This window comes from Bos taurus, chromosome 14 (assembly GCF_002263795.3).
Source record: "Bos taurus isolate L1 Dominette 01449 registration number 42190680 breed Hereford chromosome 14, ARS-UCD2.0, whole genome shotgun sequence".
NCBI classification, from domain to species: Eukaryota; Metazoa; Chordata; class Mammalia; order Artiodactyla; family Bovidae; genus Bos; species Bos taurus.
The window spans coordinates 48,719,692-48,739,879 of record NC_037341.1 but is presented as its reverse complement, the minus strand read 5'-3'; the positions used below and the strand labels follow the sequence as shown (position 1 = coordinate 48,739,879).

Here is a 20,188-nt window from a genome sequence, read left to right as displayed (position 1 = left end):
TATATTTGCAGCATTTGCATTTCCACTTTTTACCTTAAATCCGTCTGCAAATCTTACTCATCTGAAAAAATTTACATTTTTTTGTTCCTAAATATTCTTAACAACTGTAGCAGTTTGCACCTTTGAAAGAAAAGGCTGGTTGACACTGTCAAGTCATATGCTATCAGTCAAACCCAAAATATACTTGTTCTAAAGACAGAGAGATCAAGGGATAAAATGATTCACCACATGATGAAAAAAAGTAGCTCTGATAAACGGCATCAAGGGACTAAAACATCAGCATAACTGAAAAAGTGAGTACAAGAATTCTTACTTGCACACGTTTTTTCCCACCCATTGATTCTTCATTCCTATCTCCAATGCCATTCTGATCTAGCAAAATTCTGAACAGACACAACATCTGCTGCTATCAGAAACAAGAGACTAATCCAGCATTACCTGCCCATGTGTTCATGTGCATATCCTGACACAGAAATTACACTTCGAGGAATGGAGCCTGGAAGAATCTATAAACACGGTATCTTTGAGAATACTCTCTATAATAGTGATGGAAGTTGCTCAGTTAAAAAAAATAAATAAAACTTTCTATCCAAGACAAGAGCTTCCCAGGTGGCGCTGGTGGTAAAGAACCCGACTGCCAAGGCAGGAGACACGAGAGACCCAAGTTTGATCTCTGGGTCAGGCAGATACCCTGGAGAAGGGAATGGCAACCTGCTCCAGTATTCTTGCCTGTGAAATCCTATGGACAGAGGCGCCTGGTGGGCTACAGTCCAGGGGGTCACAAAGAGTCAGACACAACTGACTGTGAGCACACACACACACACACACATCTAAGACAAAGTCTTCCTATATATTCAGAAACATATTCAAGGCAAATACAAGAAAGAGAATTTGGAACACTGGTACAGTGACTTAAAGTTCTAACTGCGTTGATAACGTCTCTTCCAAATCCCTGAGACAAGTAGCCTGGCTAAGAAAGGTACCACCCACCAGGTCACACCTATATAATATGGACAGTAGAGGAGTGTGTGCCAGATACCTCTCACTGCCAAGGTGGACTTCTCATGTGAACTGGCTCCATTTCTGTTTCCACTGTAGAATCCACAAAGTGGATATGATTCCCTGTACTTCCTGCAACTCTCTCAGGATGACTGGAGAGCAGAGTGAAATAACTCCTCTTCCAAGTGTTCATGATGCAGTAGAGATGAAAAGACTGGAATCAATGATCTCCTAGTTCTAAGAGGCTAGGCTTTATTTCCTCTCTGATGCTGGGTTTCAAATCATTCCTTTGCAAAGAGACTTTCTAGGTAGTTATAGAATTATACTCAAGACATTAGCTAAAAGAAGGGAATGAAAGGAAGACTGGGGATGGGAAAGAAAGAGAGGGAAAAATAGGAAAAGCATTTACTGGGCCATTTGCTATCACCAACATTCAAATACTGACATGGAAACCTGGTTTTTTCTCACTTAAAAAGATAGGAGAACACTTTTCTCTGATATACAAAAAGGACATTTACTCATCAGTAATTCTGGGTTAGTCTGTAATAAATCAACGACAATAATGTGCTGCTAACCCTAACTGTGGTCTTTCTAAGAGTGAACAGTTACAAAATATAACAACCGCTTTTGAGAAACACTTTCTGTGTCCAAGGCCCAAACATAGCTGTGGAACTTCACAAAGTCAATTGAATGGACTTCATTCAGTATAAAGCTGCATCCTGTAATTTAAGGAAGGAAAGCTTCTTGGTAGAATCTGCAGTGCTGACCTATATTTTGCCAACCCCAGTAAGATCTGGGGTTTACAGACTGTTTGAGATTTCTCAATTAATCCTTATGAGTCTTTAGTAAAGAAAATTAATGTACTAAATTTCCATGTAATAAATTTATGTGTGTTAGTCACTCAGTCGTGTCTGATTCCTTGTACCCCATAGACTGTAGCCTGCCAGTCTCCTCTGTCCATGGAATTCTCCAAGCAAGAATACTGGAGTAGGTTGTCATTCCCTTCTCCAGGGGATCTTCCAGATTCTTTACCATCTGAGCTGCCGGTGGGTGCCAGGCGGGGATGAGGATGACAGTTGGTACCAAACAAAGTAAAACAGAAATTTCTGAGGTTCCACGTCTTGAAAAATATATACTTTTGCAAAAAAAAAGTTTAGAAAATATTTAAGTTCAAAAGAGCAATTATTTCAGAGTAGAAAATAGTCTTAAATATCTTAAAAACCATAAATGTACCTGCAAGAAACTGGATGTGAAGTTTCTAAATTAAAAAAAAAACAGTTCTAAGAAATGATGCATTATATATAAGATTTCAGGACCTCACTCATATTTTCCTGTGGAAATAAATTGGTGAGGTGCCCAAAAATTTCTTAAAAAGACCAGTGTACCCCAAATCTGTCAATTTAATAACTCAAACACACCAACAAAACAGTATCAACAGAAGTAACACTTTGCAAAAATGCTAAAGTTTCCAAGCCACTTAACCATCTCTTTTTTATTAAATCTGTGAGTCAAATTAAATGAATCAAAGCAAAATTATTAAGCATATCTATTGGAGTAAATATATTTTAAATACTGATATTTCAAAATGTAATTAATATAAAATTGTATCATATGATAATTTTAATATTGATCTTTTTTCACATCCAGTCTTAGGAATCTGCTGTGCATATTTCAGTTCAAATAAGTGGCACTTCAGGTGCTCCATAAATGTGTGGCAAGTTCCTACTAGACTGTAAAGTGCTGCTTGAGATAAACTGCTCAGACTCAAGTTCAGGACTCCCACACCAGGCTCCTGCTGTGATTCCCTGGCCTCTTGTTCCGTCTTGTTCATCAAATCAAAATTCAGCTCAGGCATCATCTCCAGTGTGTCTTTGTCTTGTCTCAGACCAAAATAACTGCTGCAAACAGTACCGCCTTCTCTGCTGCTACACTTTGCATTAAAAATCATCCCGTTTTGGGACTTCCCTGGCAGTCTAATGGTTAAGACTCCATGTTCCCAATCAATGCAGGTGGCACAGGTTTGCTCCCTGGTCAGGCAACTAAAAATCCTGCATGATGCAGCCAGAAAAAATAACATCATCCCATTATGCTTCCGTCATCTCACAGACTTTGTTCAAGGTCAAGGACTTTTATTCATCTTGGCCTGAGCACTGAGCCCAATGCACAAAGGACAAAACCTCCAAACTTGACTAACTGTGTTATTTTGGGGCAACTTACTCAACTTCTCTATACCTTTGCACCTTCTTGTAAATAGAGTTGCAGCTGTTCGGCATTACAGTGTTGTTCAGAGAATTAACTGAGATTATGCCTGTGAAGGCGACTGGCATAATTCCTGGACATAGTGAAGTACCCTTTTACTGTACTTCCTCTCAGGAGGCAGAAACCATGTATCAATTCAACAAAAAGTGATTTTCCAAACACATGTATTATAAAAGAATGACAGATTAACTTGAGAAACAAAAATGGACATGGTTTAAGAGTTAATCAAGATTATAAACATGTATAATATATAAACACACATACAGGTTCATGCACGTATTTATACATGATTCAAACTATACTGTATTTCATCGAATTCTTAATGCCTAGATGACTTCAGATTCTCAAAAATTTACCCTGAAACATACGTGCTTGCATGTGCGTGCATGCTACGTCGCTTTGGTTATGTCCGCTCTGCAACCCTATGGACTGTAGCCCGCCAGGCTCCTTTGTATGTCTGTGGAGCCCACCAGGCTCCTCTTCTCCAGGCAAAAATACTGGAGAGGGTTGCCATGCCCTCCTTCAGGGGATCTTTCCGACCAAGGGATCAAACCCGCATCTCTTATACATTTGGCATAATTACAGATTTCTCAGCATTATATTTCAGCATTTTAAAACAGATATTCTGTTTTCTTCTTCTAATCTCCCCAAGGTTAAACTGGGTTTATAAAAATGCAGTTTGCAATAAAATATTCAACAAATAAGCATGTATTAAAAGAATAAATTGTTGTTTAATATCTAATTAATTTATCTGATAAGCTGATGTTTTAAGTTCTGATTTCTGGTATGACATACACAATGTACCATTGCTCTCAAAAGAATAAATCAGAAAGGTTTTTTCACAAATGACTATTTTAGGGGAAAAATGGCTACAATTAATGGGATCAAAATTTTGCCCTGCCCTACATCTCTAAACAAATTTAATAATTATCTAAGTTGAGCCATACCAGCATATATACTCCTTTTACTAACACACATCAATATAATCCCAATTAAAATACTCTGTAAGATTGCCTACAGTATTTCAGATCGAAATAGCTTCTACTGAAATAGACTTTCCTGCCACTCTGATTTAGCATCTCACTTTCCCTTATCAGCAGATGGTAAGCCAAGTACTATTTAAATCCATATGTCTTCCATGGGCATAGTTCAGATACTGAATAAAAAGATGAACAAATGTTTTAGAGCTAATCACATTAGCCTTTGAGTGAAAAAAAGTAACCAAGTACAGTTTCACTTCCTGCAAATGACTTTTACTACATCACATTTAGATGATTGAAGGAGTTATATCTCTGTAAACCACCCAGACAAAAATAACTAACTGTACAGAGCAAGACTGCAGCAGAAGAGTTTCTTGATTTTGACTACTTCTTCATGAATCCTTCCTATCTGCAGGATGCCAACCCTGAAAGGCAATGAATCTGGTACCAGAGGAATACTATAGTTAGGCAAAATTCAACACCATCAGGGCTAAGAATAGAGTAAATCACCAGCTTTCTCTTGCATTACAGTTATACCCCTCCTCACTCTTCTCCCCAGATTACAAAGGTCAAGAAAACAAAGAACTCCATTTGAAGAACAAAGCTCTATGACTTTATAAATTTCAATTCCACAGACACAACTCATACTTTTATTCATTTCTTCTAAGCAAGAAAATTGAGATGATATTAAGTTTTTAGTACAAACTACACATGTATTCCTGAGTTCACAAAAGCTTTCAAACTCTCCTTTCCAGGTTTTGTCTCTAGTAAATGGGATGCTCCATGTTCAAGGAATAACATCTATGATATCCTTCTCTTCCTCATATCACATTTTCTAGTCTTATAAGCCTTTGATCCCCTGACTTTATCATAAAATTACTGAAATAAAGGATCCCATTGCCCATTCCCTCTTATTTTGAACCCAGTATGCAATGTTTCCCTTCTTTACAGGGAACAGTGGAGAACAATGAAACTTTCTTCAGTGTTCAATTCCTCATGCTCTATAAAACCATTAACTGTGCACAAGATTGATGATTTCAACCAAAACGTAATTTAGAGTCATCATTTAAAAAAAGAATTTACACAAAGTAAATACATTTTGGATAAGTGAATTAAAAATAAAGATAAACAGGTTTTACTGGAACTCTTAAACCTAGAAACACATTGGCAGATTGCTATATCAAAAAAGTCTGTCAACCCTGAGAAATCTCTATTTCACCAGATAAATCAGAAAACTGTTCATACTTTAAATGGTCCAAGAAAGCTCAATTTTTAATGTAAACCCCAAACTGGTATATTTTTATTATTTTTTTGACTCAGAGTAAACAGCTCACCAAATACTTAAAGGCTATTGTGAAAATATATATATAAGTAATAACTAATCCTTTTGTCCTAAAAAGGATACTTAAATATTAATGTCTGTAATTATAAACTTAATGGTAGGAAATTATATAAGCAATATTGCAGTCTCACACAGAAATTAAAAAGGTGGTTTAGTATTCTTGCCTGGAAAATCCCATGGACGGAGAAGCCTGGTAGGCTACAGTCCATGGGGTCGCAAAGAGTTGGACACGACTGAGTGACTTCACTTTGACTTTCTTTTTTCAAATTTTAAAAAAGTACATATATCCTCATAGAAGTCTACTCAATTAAATATGTATTAACTCTAGACCTTCTATGAGATGAGCAATATGTCAGGGCTGATGAGAAACAAAAATATAAAAATGCCATAGCCCTTCTCTCTCAGGAGCCCACAATCTATTAAGTGAAAAAAATTCACAAAGGAATAAATTATAAAATCTGGTATTTGCTGTTTCTATCATATCACTGCTCTATTGTGTTCCAAACTTGTCCAAATACCCCTTGGCTTTCAGAGGAAAAACCTCAGAAACACACACACACACACACACACACGCACAAGTACTTCAGTGGATCTCAATTTCACGTCCAGAGAATATCACAAAAATCCTAACACTGCAATGAAATTCATCCATTAAAATCAAAAGGACTGGAAACTAGTCCTTAGAGATCAAGTCCACATGAATCCCAACTCAAAGCCATGTTTAAAACTCATCTGATTCATTAAATACAGAACAGTTAAGACATCTGACTGAACCTGAATAGCGCAGTCAGTGTCTAGTCACAAAATGGGAGAACTAGTTTGGTCTGGTCACAAAGATGGATAATTTATGAATCTAAGCTCATGGGTCCAAGTGTAGAATCCAACTGTATTACGACTTGACCTCTTTCAGAGCTTTTACCCACCTATGGTTTGGGGTTAGCAATTATGAACCAAGTGAGATTGATTAAGTCATGATTAGAGTTCACAGTCCTGTGAGTATAGAAAGAATCTCTTAGAAACAGTCTAGATATAAAACTTAAAAGGCTTATCTTTCATAAAGGAATATCAGTGCATTGAAGACAGTTTGTTTACTTTTAAAAGATAATGATCTAGCTACAGAGAGTTTTTTTAAAAACTGCCATAAATTCTGTGATCATCACACAATGGATGGTGGTTGATTTAAAATGCATTTTAATTTATACTTATTACAACGAAAATTTTAAAACTTATGATTTTTATTACCATTAAATCAGTAAATAGACAAGTAAAAAGACATAAACCTATCTCTCAGATCCAAATTGTTTACAAAAACTGAAAGCCTCGAAGCTTGGGAGATTTGAATTAAGACTTCCATTAACCCCCTACCAATATCCCGGGAACGGTAAGAAATTTAAACAAAAGGAAAAGCAATGCTTTTAAAATGACTTAATGTAATACAGTATTAAGATATGTAACAGTTTGAGCCATTAAACAACAGGTGACATATCACAGGCAAGAATTTCTTTTTTCTCAATGACTAAATACATTAAATAGGACATGAAAATGAGCCAAAGGATTAAAGCTAAAAGAAATGATTAGTGAATTAATCAGAACACCAATAAATAAAACTAAAATACAATAGTTCTTATATATAATGAATCAGTCAAACTAGTACAGTGTGTATGGCATATGCTTTAAACAGGTTTTCAAGATTTTTTTTCATTTATATTTCTTTTGAATAGATGTAGAGTATGAAGAATTATTTTTAATTTATATTTGAATACAAGTAATTTACATATATGCTATATACACTATACATATATAAAGTATAATGATGCTTCTGCTACTTATTTATACTAATTAAAGAATTTATTAAATTCTTACTTCAGACTGATTTAAAGAACCCAACTCTGCTCTAAAATTTATTCATTCCTTTGAGTTTATTGTAAGTATAAATAATAAGATCACTGAGGTATGAACGTTTCTGCAAATTTCTGAATCCTATCAATTAACAAATAATTTGGCCACACAGAGGATCTTAAAATTTAATCTCATATATGTCAAAACAGTAACTGTCACTCTAGAGCAGGGCTCACCTACTATGTTATATTTTAAGCCGGAGTTATAAAGCTCACCTTTGAGTTGTTTTAGCTTTTGGACTTCGATTGCTCCTCAAGTTCTCCAAACACCAAAGCACTTGTTTGTTGGTTTACTGCATACTTGCATCCTAGTAATCCCTTGCCCATCTATTGAAACCCCAACCATTCTTGAACCAACCAATAAGAAACCTCTTCCAGGAGACTTTTCTTGCTGGCTTTATTAAGAAAAGAGAATTTCTTCTCTTAAAAAAATTTAATTTGGGATTAACATATGCATACCACTATGTGTGCGTGTGTATGCGTGCGTGTGTGTGTGTGTACACTATGTGCTTTGCTTAGTCACTCAGTTGTGTCTGATTCTTTGTGACCCCATGGACTGCAGTCCACCAGACTCCTCTGTCCATGGGGATTCTCCAGGAAAGAATACTAGAGTGGGTTGCTATGCCCTCCTCCAGGGACTCTTCCCAACCCAGGGACCCAACCCATGTCTCCCGCATGGCAGGCAGATTCTTTACTATCTGAGTCACCAGGGAAGCCCCATATATACTATATATACAAAATAGATAATCAACAAGGACCAAGGAACTATATTCAACACTTAGTAATAAACTATAAGGGAAAAGAATCTGAAAAAGTGTGTGTGTGTGTGTGTGTGTGTATATATATATATTCAGTTTTATATATATACACATGAATCACTTTACAGGTGAATCACATTTTAGGTGAATCACTATACACCTCACTGTTTCCATTCTTTCCCCATCTATTTGCCATGAAGTGACTGGACCAGATGCCAAGATCTTAGTTTTCTGAATGTTGAGTTTTAAGATTTTTGCGGGGTGAGGACTCCAAAATCACTGCAGATGGTGACTGCAGCCATGATATTAAAAGACGCTTGCTCCTTAGAAGGAAAGCTATGATCAACCTAGATAGCATATTAAAAAGCAGAGACATTACTTTGTCAACAAAAGTCTGTCTAGTCAAGGCTACGGTTTTTCCAGTGGTCATGTATGGATGTGAGAGTTGGACTGTGAAGAAAGCTGAGCGCCGAAGAATGGATGCTTTTGAACTGTGGGGCTGGAGAAGACTCTTGAGAGTCCCTTGGACTGCAAGGAGATCCAACCAGTCCTTCCTAAAGGAGATCAGTCCTGGGTGTTCATTGGAAGGACTGATGCTAAAGCTGAAACTCCAGTACTTTGGCCACCTCATGTGAAGAGTTGACTCGTTGGAAAAGACTCTGATGCTGGGAGGGACTGGGGGCAGGAGGAGAAGGGGACGACAGAGGATGAGATGGCTGGATGGCATTACCGACTCGATGGACAAGAGTTTAGGTGAACTCCGGGAGTTGGTGATGGACAGGGAGGCCTGGCGTGCTGCGATTCATGGGGTCGCAAAGAGTTGGACACGACTGAGTGACTGAACTGAACTGAACTGAGAGTAGACTAGGGTCTCGTAGAGTAGAATCTAATCAGTCTACAATTCTGCCCACCTATCCACCCCATTCCCAGCCATTCTAAATAAAATGTGATAGATGATAATCAAGTTAAAGGTCTGTCTAAATATATTTGATCTAAATCCTATTGATTCCTGATTTCCTTCTAAAATAAAAATTTCAGAGTTTATCACCTACACATAATTGTGTATTACCTGAAGGTAAGAACCCTAATTTACTCATATCCATTCCCTTTACAGGATCTTTCATGGTTCCTGAAACAAAGTAGGTGCTAAATTATTATCTATGGGACAAAAAAAGTTAAAGACCAGTATATCAGGGAATTATTCTACAAAGTTATCATTTACTTTGGATTTCTAGTTCTTTCAAGCCTGAGTCTAGGTTAGTTTGGTTTAACACATGTTGCTCATGCTCAGTCGCTCAGTTGTGTCTGACTCTTTGTGACCTGTGGACCTAGCCTACCAGGTTCCTCTGTCCATGGAATTTTCCAGGCAAGAATCCTGGAGCAGGTTGTCATTTCCTTCCACAGGGGATCTTCCTGACCCAGGGATTGAACCCGCATCTCTTACATCTCCTGCATTGGCAGGAAGATCCTTTACCACTGTGCCATTTGAGAATCCCAAAACATGTTGGTTCCTTGAAAATAAATCCTGAACTTAAATGAGTATTAATGTATTTAAATTCACATACAACCAATTATGTACTCAAAAACCCCAAACAAAAGAGTATATTGCTAAAATTTCACAAACTATACATACATACAGTCTCTAGTCTTTGAAAGAACTTTGCATATAGCAGTGAGATGATTGAAAAAGAAAATGAAAATGGGATTTAGAATAAAGTGATTTTCTACACTTCCTTTTAACACCAGAGTTTCATTCTTACCTTACCTTAAACTACATAAATAACTTTGAGAAAAATAAAATAAATTCAAATAGTTTAAAATAGAGTTTGTGTGTGTGCCAAGTACCTTACTGAGTAGTTGCTGGCATCAACTCTATGTGATCACCAAAGCAAATTAACTTTAAGAATCTTTTTGGAGACAGTAAAATCCCTTTAAATATTAAGTATAGGATATATGTATATGTTAAATATATGATATGTATAATATAATATATGTATACTATATATATATTTACCTTGTAAGACTCATTACATTACCCTATTTAAATATTCTTTGAATGTCAAGATGACTAAGGAATCTTTCAATCGTAAAAGTGAACTAGATCACTAAATCTTTGTTGGTGCTTCAGAAGTATACCTTATTCAAACTCTCATATTAACTTTTCCCCCATAATAATTTTTACAGGAAATGTTGGGGTTTGTTATTTCCCAGTTACCACTTTGAGGCAGTTCTCACGAGTAAAACGTTTCCCATTTCCGAAGAATACATATACACATAGGGCTGGTAAAGTAACCTATACTCGCCATTAACTCCACTACCATGTCACCCCATAGAGGAAACTGATTTTAGGGAAGCTAGTTTGAACAATTTAAAATTGTAAGCAAGATACAATTATGTAGTCACAATATATTCAATGCAGCACTATTTACCATAGGAAAAATTGGAAGTAACTTAAAAGTCTGGCAACAAGGGATAAATAATCATCTTTTCTGGTACAACCAGTACAGTACATAATGAAGTACTATGAAGTCAGTAAATCTGATGCAGCAGAATATACACTAATATGAGAAAATGTTTATAATTTATTATAAAGTGAAAATGAAGGCTACTTAAAAATAAACATACAAATCTATGTTTGTATGTGTATGTTTTTGTGTGGGGGGGATACATTACATTAAAGTGTTGAGTAGTCATTTTCTTCCTTTTGCTTATTTATATTTTCCAAAATGTCTAATGAACGTATATATTTTAATAGGAAAGAAAATGTCAACAAACACTAATTTGATATCCTTTTCTCTTTCACAGACCTTTCCTAATTTGTCATTTTCATCATCAACCCCACCCTAGAGGCAACCTCCTCTCCTGAAACCCACAGGGACTGAGTACAAATACGGTCCTTTTCATCATGACCACTAATACTGCAAGTAATTCATACATGAATGTGGTGGTGGTTGAGTGGCTAGGTTGTGTCCGACTCTTGCAACCCCATGGATGGTAGCCTGCCAGGCTCCTCTGTCCAAGATTCTCCAGGTAAGAATGCTGGAGATATTACCTCTGAAGGAGCATAAAGAATCTGAGATAGGTTTACAGTTTAAAGATTTCAGTGGGACAAAACTGAATTATTCACATCCATTAAATAGAGTTTGAATGATTCACAGCCAATTTTATTTTTATAATTGTAATGAAACAGCTGGGATTAGAGTCTATTCATGGACTCATAAGAAATTTGCACCCCACCTACTAAAATTAGTTTCTGCATCCAAAATTCTGATTTGAACATCTGACTGTGAACAAAACAGGCATCATCACTCAATGCCAAGAAACTGAGGAAATAGACTTTAAACATGTCATATTCTCACCAGAATTATTTTATTTCTCACTGTGCAGACTTCTCTTTATTGGCATTCATAAGTGGCCCCTTAATAACATGATTCTTTGAATCAAAGTTATTGTCAAAGAATGAGCTTTCTTGTATAAGATAAGCCCCAATAATACAATTGTTGAAGATTTTAGACTGCATTGTTTATAATTTATGGGTTGTCAGCCATTAGAGGGAAATTAGACTTAGAAACTTGTATATCAAATACATGATGTCTCTTTGGACACTAGAATCACTAAGATATTTGTCTTAAAGTTGACTCAGTTATCACAGATCTAAATGTTTAAGGCTTTATAGAAAATTTGCTTGGTCCCAGAGTTTGCAACTTTAAAGAGATGTGAGCAATTGTATGCTTCTAACTCTATAATTTTCCAAAGAAGGAAACAGGGCATTAAGATTGAGTGACTCACCCAGGGTCACACAGCTAGTTAGTCACAAAGTGAGTCGAGAACACAAAGCCTCTTTTTCCTCCAATCCAGTACTCTTTCCACTACATCACAAGGGAAGAGTAAAAAAGAAAATATAAAGTATAATTTTACTGGAAAATAAAATCCTTTCAAGCCTGAATCACAACCAGAGACACTCCATTAAAGGTGGAACACACCCACTTCCAAACTCATCTGTAACTTGAGAGGGCTATGTATAAGTTGGATATATTTTAGAGTCTTAAAAATATTTAAATTCTTTGTGAATTTGAGGTAAGCTCTAAATTTTCATTTTTTAAAAAATTCTGTGTGAGATATATTACTATAGCATAAAGTTTTGAAAGGCATAGTAACTGGATATTTAATTTGTAGACTATAGACTGACCATCTAGACAAGCCACATTTTAAAAACCTCCAACTTTTCTTGAATCAGTTACATGATTCAGGCAAAGTAGATATATTTTCTTGAATTATCAAGAAAATTTTAGGTTGTAAATTCCTGACTTTTTAAGAGGAATTAAATTAACCCAATGTGTATCTCCTAAAATATGGCCAACATTGCTTCAATTGTAGCACGTTTTGCAAAACAGATAAGACTTCTAAAAAGTTATAAGTAAATAACATTTTCATTTTTTAAGGTTTCAGGGAATAAATATTAAAAGTCTTATTAACTGAGGTTTTATTTTTAAAGCAAATGATTATTTTCAAGTAGGGGGAATAGTTCTCTCAAATGTTCCATTTGTAAATTTTTAGATTTTCATATATAAGTCTGACTTATCTCCTGTTTGTAAATGACAACAGACATGTCTTCATAAATGTCATTAATTGGTTAAGAAAGGCCCGAGTTTCTGTATTTTTAGGCTATAACAACCACACTCAATGTTAATCAAGAAAATGGTTTTTTTTTCCCTTGTCTTTTTAATACTTTCTTAAGAAGTAGTAAAGAAAGACTATTCTATCTGACATTCTGAAAATCCTACAAAAGTAAAATACTTTCTAATGGAATCAATGTAAATATTTTGGCAACAATGAAGAATAAAGATAATTAAATTTCATATTTTAAAGAGGAAAAATTAAGTTCTTCTCTCTTATATTCCCTCAAAGCCCACACTATTATTCACCACATCCAAGACACCTCCAGGAATGTAAAAACTAGGTCGAGAAACTGTAAAGGGTAGTGAAAACATCATCCATGGAGGCAAAATGAAAACAAGCAAAATAAAGAGATTTTTTTCCCCCTACAAAAGGAAAGTCTATCTGAGCTAACTGCTTTCACTAAGAAACATGATTCAACTCCGCTTAAGAACATAAATAGTACTTAGAAATAAATTCTCTAAAAAATAAACTGTACTGCACACGTAATATAAGGGAAGCATATCATATTGTCTGGCTATTGGATATTTGTCGTTTTTCATACACATAAGAAATAGCTCTTAATGAGTATCATTTGCTTTTTCCTTAATTATCTGCATTCATCATCAGTCAATTCAGTTTAACAGTTAATTCTTAATTAGATATTTCTAGGATATTATTTTCCAAGCAATATTTATTTATTGTGTCTCTTAACCATGACCTGTTTACATGACAGTTAACTTGAACATGAGACAACACTTGCTATCAGTCATGTATTTTCTTATTTAAACATTGTAAACTGTATTTTCCCTTTTAGAAATATAGGTGTATATCCTTAGTTTTGCTGGTTAATTGTGATCCTACAGACAGGTAAATCTCCAGGTATGAAACAACTTACCTTTTTCATAATTAATATGTCCAAATTAAATCTTGGAAGGGTGAGAAACATTTTAAAATTAAACATGTAAAATTATGTGTGAGAGCTATCTGATCATCCTAACATGGGAGATGATACCTCCCAACTTACAAATGTCCTGTCCTTACAAAAATAAAATGAAAGTAAGATTCCTTTGCCTTATTTCTAATCACTGATAACAGAATAAAAAATATAACAAGATGAATATTATGGACTTTTTCCAAATAAGGTCATCATCCAGATTCTATTCTACTTGTAAATTATAGTTAAACATAAACATCTATAAGGGCTTCCCTTGTAGCTCCGCCGGTAAAGAATCCGCCTGCAATGCAGGAGACCTGGGTTTGATCCCTGGATTGGGACGATCCCCTGGAGAAGGAAATGGCAGCCCATTCCAGTATTCTGGCCTGGAGAATTCCATGGACTCTATAGTCCATGGGGTCGCAAAGAGTCGGACACGACTGAGCTACTTTCACTTTCACAAACATCTATGAGTGAGAGCCTGGCAGGCTACAGTCCGTGGGGTCACAAAGGGTCAGACACCACTGAGGGACTAAGACAACACAACATAAATGTAAATGCTGCTTCACCAAAATAAAGGAGACAGCTTCCCGGAAGTTCACTGAAACCATCTGAAGCTCCCTGAACTAGTAACACAACCACACCAGGTCCTGCTTGCCAAGCTTCCTTCAGTTTATTCATAGACCATCCCAGTAATCAACATGCTTGTCTACAAACACTTAATGAAAGTTCACTAACAGAATCAAAGGAAACGGAGAGTAAAAGAATATAACAATGAAAACAATATTTTCTCTTTTTTTGGTAGAAGCAAGTAAGAAAACACATAGAAATCCAAGGTAAAAAATTTTCCTGGCTTTTAGGTAATCAACACTTCTATGAAATCCATCCATTCATCAGACTGGACTTTGCCAGAAGAACATTAAGATTCACTCCAAGGCTGTGTGTAGCTCATGGCTGACACACTTTTGAATCATTCTGCATCTGTGCTCTTGAAACTTGGGCCACTTTCTGAATACTGTTCACTTCCAACATCTAAGAACATTCAACAATAGGGTCCTTTTTGGGCCCTGTTATCTTCTGACTCATGCCGTCTGTGAAAAAAAAAAAGGAAGCCAAGCAAAAGATAGTTATACAGGAAATAATTAACAGATAACTGTGCTGAAGGATACCATTTCACAGCGACTACAAACTTACAGCCCACTTCACTAAAAGATACATCTGCTTCCCCTGCCTTAGAAACCTGGGCCAGCAGAACTATGCCAGACTTCACAAAAAGCCTAGGTTACAAAAAAAAAGAAAAAAAATGCACTTTTAAAAAATACTTGAGCCAGGGGAGCTGACTTAAAAGAAAGAAAGTAGAATAACAGAAAATCCCATTGGTCAAACATATACGTATCAAGTTGATTGTAGTAGTGATCTATTGTCAAATATGGTATATTAAATGTAAAAGATAAATAGCCAATAAAGGGGAAAAAAGCTACCTAGATTTTCTTTAATAAAAACAAAATGATTATGTTCACTATTAAACAAAACTAAGTGGATGAATGATTGCTATTTTAAACTAAACCTATTATATTCTTGAATTTAAATCATACTGTTTTAAATCATAATCTTACAATGTACAAGGATTGTTCATCTCTGGATAGAGTCAATGGTTTTTAATATTTTATTCTTAGGCAAAACAAATATCAACAGTTACCTCAAAAGAAACTTCACCAACATGGCTTATAAACTACTATTTCATAGCTGATGATCAGGGAAGTACATACTCCCCATTTGTCCTGGTTTAGACCTTCTCTATGGTATTTGACATATGCAAGTAAAAAATTCAAATGGAGTCAGGAAAATACTTACGTACCTAAACACTATGTTAAGACAACAGTACTTAAATGATAGCTGCTTCTATTTTCATTAAACATGAAGCAAAACAATAAATATCAGACTTCTCACTAAAGATCATCTTTAGTTTAAAAGAAGTTCCTGCGATCTTCTGTCAATGGTTGTAGAGGCATTCAACAATGTTGCCTGTTTAAACGTCTGTTTGGCTGCCAATGGACTGTCCCCAAAAGAACATTTTTGCATCTCAATGGACTGTCCGGTATCAACAATCTTTAAACTATAAATTTAACGCCACTGAAGAAAGAGGGAAATAACACCTGCTTTGTACTGTCTTGGTATCACATTTACAAAATGAACAAATCATCATACTCCTTTGCACTTATCTAGAACCCTGCATCTGACAATCTCAAATGGCCTGACAAACATTAATTAACTAAGTTGCTCAGCACTCTTGGGAGGATGGCTGGCATCACGATCCTCTCTGGGATACAGATGAACAGGATCCTGGGAGGCCCTTTCTTTGAGCCAATGGTTCAACTTGGATCTCAACACCCAGAACTTGAAACTCAACTCCACAGCCCTGGCCAGACATCTCTGTCAAAACCAAGCAGTGCAAAAGGTACAAGCTAAAATGGACAAACTTCCCTAAATAAATGCACACTGCAAACTAAAATCAATCACAAAGAGATTTATATTTTGCCTAGGTGCAAGAGCAATGTGGACTGATAACTAGGGCATTTGCACTGATGGAAGAATTAGAGATTATCAGTTATCTGACTGTGACATTCTCTTCTGTCATGACATGGAGAACTTTACTACATAAAGTAAAGATCTGCCAACCAAATGTTTTATTTAAAAAAAATTGTTTTAAACGTATTTTACTTTGGCAAAATCTTTGTGAAATTTCATGACAGGTGTTTGGTTCCTTTTAATGTGGTTATCAGCTAAAAGACAAAGCTTTCTGTGTTATACAGTCCAATCTAAAACGTTAATTACAAGAATGAAACCTAGAATTTTTCAACTAGGAAATAATAAAATGAATACAGTTACATCTGCATAAGAAAGCTACCAAATAAACAACATCCTTGTGAAAATAAAATTTCTACAAGATACTGGTCAGAAAATAGCACCTGACTACACTGAGTTATGACTATACTAGACTGTTTAGTTTAAAATGAGAAGGGAACATCTATTTGAATACAAAACCAATTAATTTTGCTTTCAGCAAGCAGTATTAAATATGTTAACCTATTCACGGAGCTAAACTTCAATGATGCATACTCAAAACATTTTTAGGAGCTTATTCATGTTTTATAAGATCTAGAAGTTTTAAAAGAGGAAGAGTTAAAGTTTACCTGTACACTTGGATTATTTCTAGCAAAGCATCTACAGGTTTTAGTATTTCTAGTCATAAAAGGGAAAAAATGACTTATAGATATACTGTTAATCCACAGAAAAACCCAATTTTCGTAAAACAATTTACAAGATGAAGCTTATGTTAATGTGTTCCCTGCCATATTCAAAGCACAATGATAAACACAGGTCACATACACCATTTAGACATTTGTATAACAAGATCAATTTCATACGAGTAACAAGGGAAATCTAAAGACATACACTGATGAAAATATACATATATGAGCTGCCACTGAGTACAAAATTAAAAGCCAAACACTGATCTATGAAAAAAGGAAAGAGAAAAAAGAAGTGAAGAAAACTAATGAATATTTTGAAACTTGAGCTCTTCTCTGTGATTCTTATATTTCCTTCCTCACTTGGAGTGCAGCAAAATTTCATAACTAAAACCAGTTAAAAACAAGTATCAGAAAAACCAGTACACTGCAAGCAACATTATAATGACATGCTTTGTAACATAACCCTATCTCCAGTCAGCTTACTCTTAACACATTATTGACGGAAGACGTATTAATGCCACAGGCGTTAGTTTCTGCAAAAATCCCCCAGTTAATAATGTGTTAAAAAATGTTTCCATTATTTACCAGCATAGTGTTAAACTATTTTAAATTAATATTTTCCATACTTAATTCTCGATACCACTCTGCACAATAGTCAAAGATGATGGTCAAGTTTTTATTTTAGTATTAGAAACTACATGAATAAATGTATTTATAAATATACTTGTTCTATTAATGTTATATCAGATAGACTACTTAATTTAAAAAATCATTTTGAAACCTATTTTCCATTTCTTAAATCTCTTACTATTATTTTGAAACAAACACGCCAAACAGCAAGTTACTTTCAAGTTCCATTCTACTATTTAAATTCAAGTACTTTGGCCACCTCATGCAAAGAGTTGACCCACTGGAAAAGACTCTGATGCTGGGAGGGATTGGGGGCAGGAGGAGAAGGGGACGACAGAGGATGAGATGGCTGGATGGCATCACTGACTCGATGAACGAGAGTCTGAGTGGTCTCTTGGAGTTGGTGATGGACAGGGAGGCCTGGCGTGCTGCGATTCATGAGGTCGCAAAGAGTCGGACACGACTGACCGACTGAACTGAACTGAGTGATATATATTTCTGGGAGTCAGCTCTCAAAATTTAGTAGATGATGGCCTTTAAGTACCACAAACCCTACAGTGAGGAATCTGATAGTCATTATAAAACATAGTTAAGTAGCCTCTCGCTGAAGATCTTCTACTTCAGCATCTAATGCAGAGGAACTGAAAAGACAGTTGAAATGATGCAATAGAAAGTTGAAATCAGGGAATTAAGGAAGTGCAGGAATTGAGAAAAACAATTTTTTTTTTGAAAAGTATTATCATCCTCAGGCTGCTTAAAGAATAGAACTATCCTGCTCAGATTTTAGGCTGCACTGCTTCATAAATTACTTCATAATTTACTTCATAAATTACTGCTCACTCCAGATTCTTAAGTATATACAAATAGAGGCAGAAAAGGTAACATTCCAGAAACAGTCTAAAAGAGTCACATAATTTGATACCAAATGAAGATGTCATGGATGAAAAAACATTAAGTGGGGGGCGGGGGAGGGGGGAAGCATGGAAGCTCTAGTAATACATACATATGTAAGGCCATCAATTCCACCACACTGTCAAGATGCAACCTAAAATTTAAAAATCCTAGAGCATGTCCTTCCTGCCTTTTAGCCACTTGAGATCAGAAGCGTTCTGACTCCCTAAGAAAATGATGAGCGTGTACAAAGATAAAATGCATATTATAAGAAAGAAGCTCCCTAAATTGAGCACCCACTTGAAAAGCACAGGAACTATATTCTCTTCTTTCCCGAGCTATTTAGTTCAACTTGCTCCTTCCCGGTAGGCAGGAAGGATTGTCTCTCAGTGCACAAGAAGGCATCTCCTCTTCTGTATTCAAGCCCTTCCTTAGCTTCAGGGCATGACTGCAGACAGAAAAGGTAACAGCTTTTACAATTACCTGTGCTCCTCTAAGGGGCGTTTCTCAATGCTACTAGAGAAAACTCACAGACAGGCTTTAGAGACTCCGTAGGAAATGAGAGCAGAGCATCCAAGCCATCCTTGGAAAAAGTAATTTTTCTCCTCAGAATACATCCAAAGAGAACTCAGTGGTCTCTAACTTCCAGGTCAAAGCACTGGGCTGGCTGAACGGTATTTCCTAACCAGCTCTTTTGTAAAGGTTATCTGGTGTTTCTGATCCTACCTTCCACGCAGGAACAAAGCTTTGAAATCAGCCTGAAAGCTCAAAACTTCCTCAGAGTCAAGGTGAGATGCTGAAGTGGTGGTGCCTCAGGCAAAAAGCAAGCATCACTCAAGTGGGAGCTCACGAATTTTCAAAATCTAAAATATTCCTTGACAAGTCACAGTTTACACAGCATGAAGAGACTGCTCAAGGATCTTAGAGAGTTTTTGTTTTTTTTCCAGGTGGGACTATGTCTTTCTCCCTACAAGAGCCCAATAATATATAATTCATGGTTCTCTTCTTTGGATACTCTTCACAGCATTCACACTTGGGTCTATCTCATTTTTTCCTTCCTTTTGGCAATAACATAACTAGCATGTGTATGTAACTGTACTGTGAGTTTTAAAAAACACCACATTTCTGTATTCATATCTCACCAAGGGCTTTGCATTCTTAGTGATTTACATCTCTGCTACATTCCTTATTAACCATCAACTGTGTCACACCACTTCAAAACTTCAAAGCCATTTTGTCATTTTAAGGTAACAGATGTGTATCCTTCTGGGATTCCGAGCCTCCCTTTTCCAAAAGCACCCTTGCCGTGTTGCATAACCACCAGGAATGACTAACAAATATTCAATCAGAGCTGAACGCAGGGACAAACAAGTGACTTCTACCCCACACGATCGTGTGTGTGTCGCGTACACACAAACGCCCGGCAGCTGCTTCCTCCCACTTCGGCTGGATTACCTATAAACCCCCAGATTGACACGCACCAGTTAGTTGCACCTGGTTAAAGGCATGATACTAACGCTGGAGAATGTGGGCTCCCCCAGCTTTCCCTTAAGATAAAAAGGATTATTTAAAAAAATGAAACCT

General features: G+C 36.0%; 1 protein-coding gene and 1 long non-coding RNA gene across 11 annotated transcripts in view; both read right to left on the bottom strand.

Moving 5' to 3' along the window:
• TRPS1 (transcriptional repressor GATA binding 1) overlaps positions 1–20,188 on the bottom strand; it is a 279,304-nt gene that overhangs the window by 169,120 nt on the left and 89,996 nt on the right. The gene's annotated exons all lie outside the window — the stretch shown is intronic.
• The window catches only part of LOC132342211 (uncharacterized), a 104,240-nt gene extending 84,052 nt beyond the window's left edge, over positions 1–20,188 (bottom strand). Inside the window, exon 1 of the long non-coding RNA XR_009490517.1 lies at positions 1–20,188. This exon is cut by the window's left edge and continues 78,172 nt beyond it. This is a non-coding gene — a long non-coding RNA (uncharacterized lncRNA).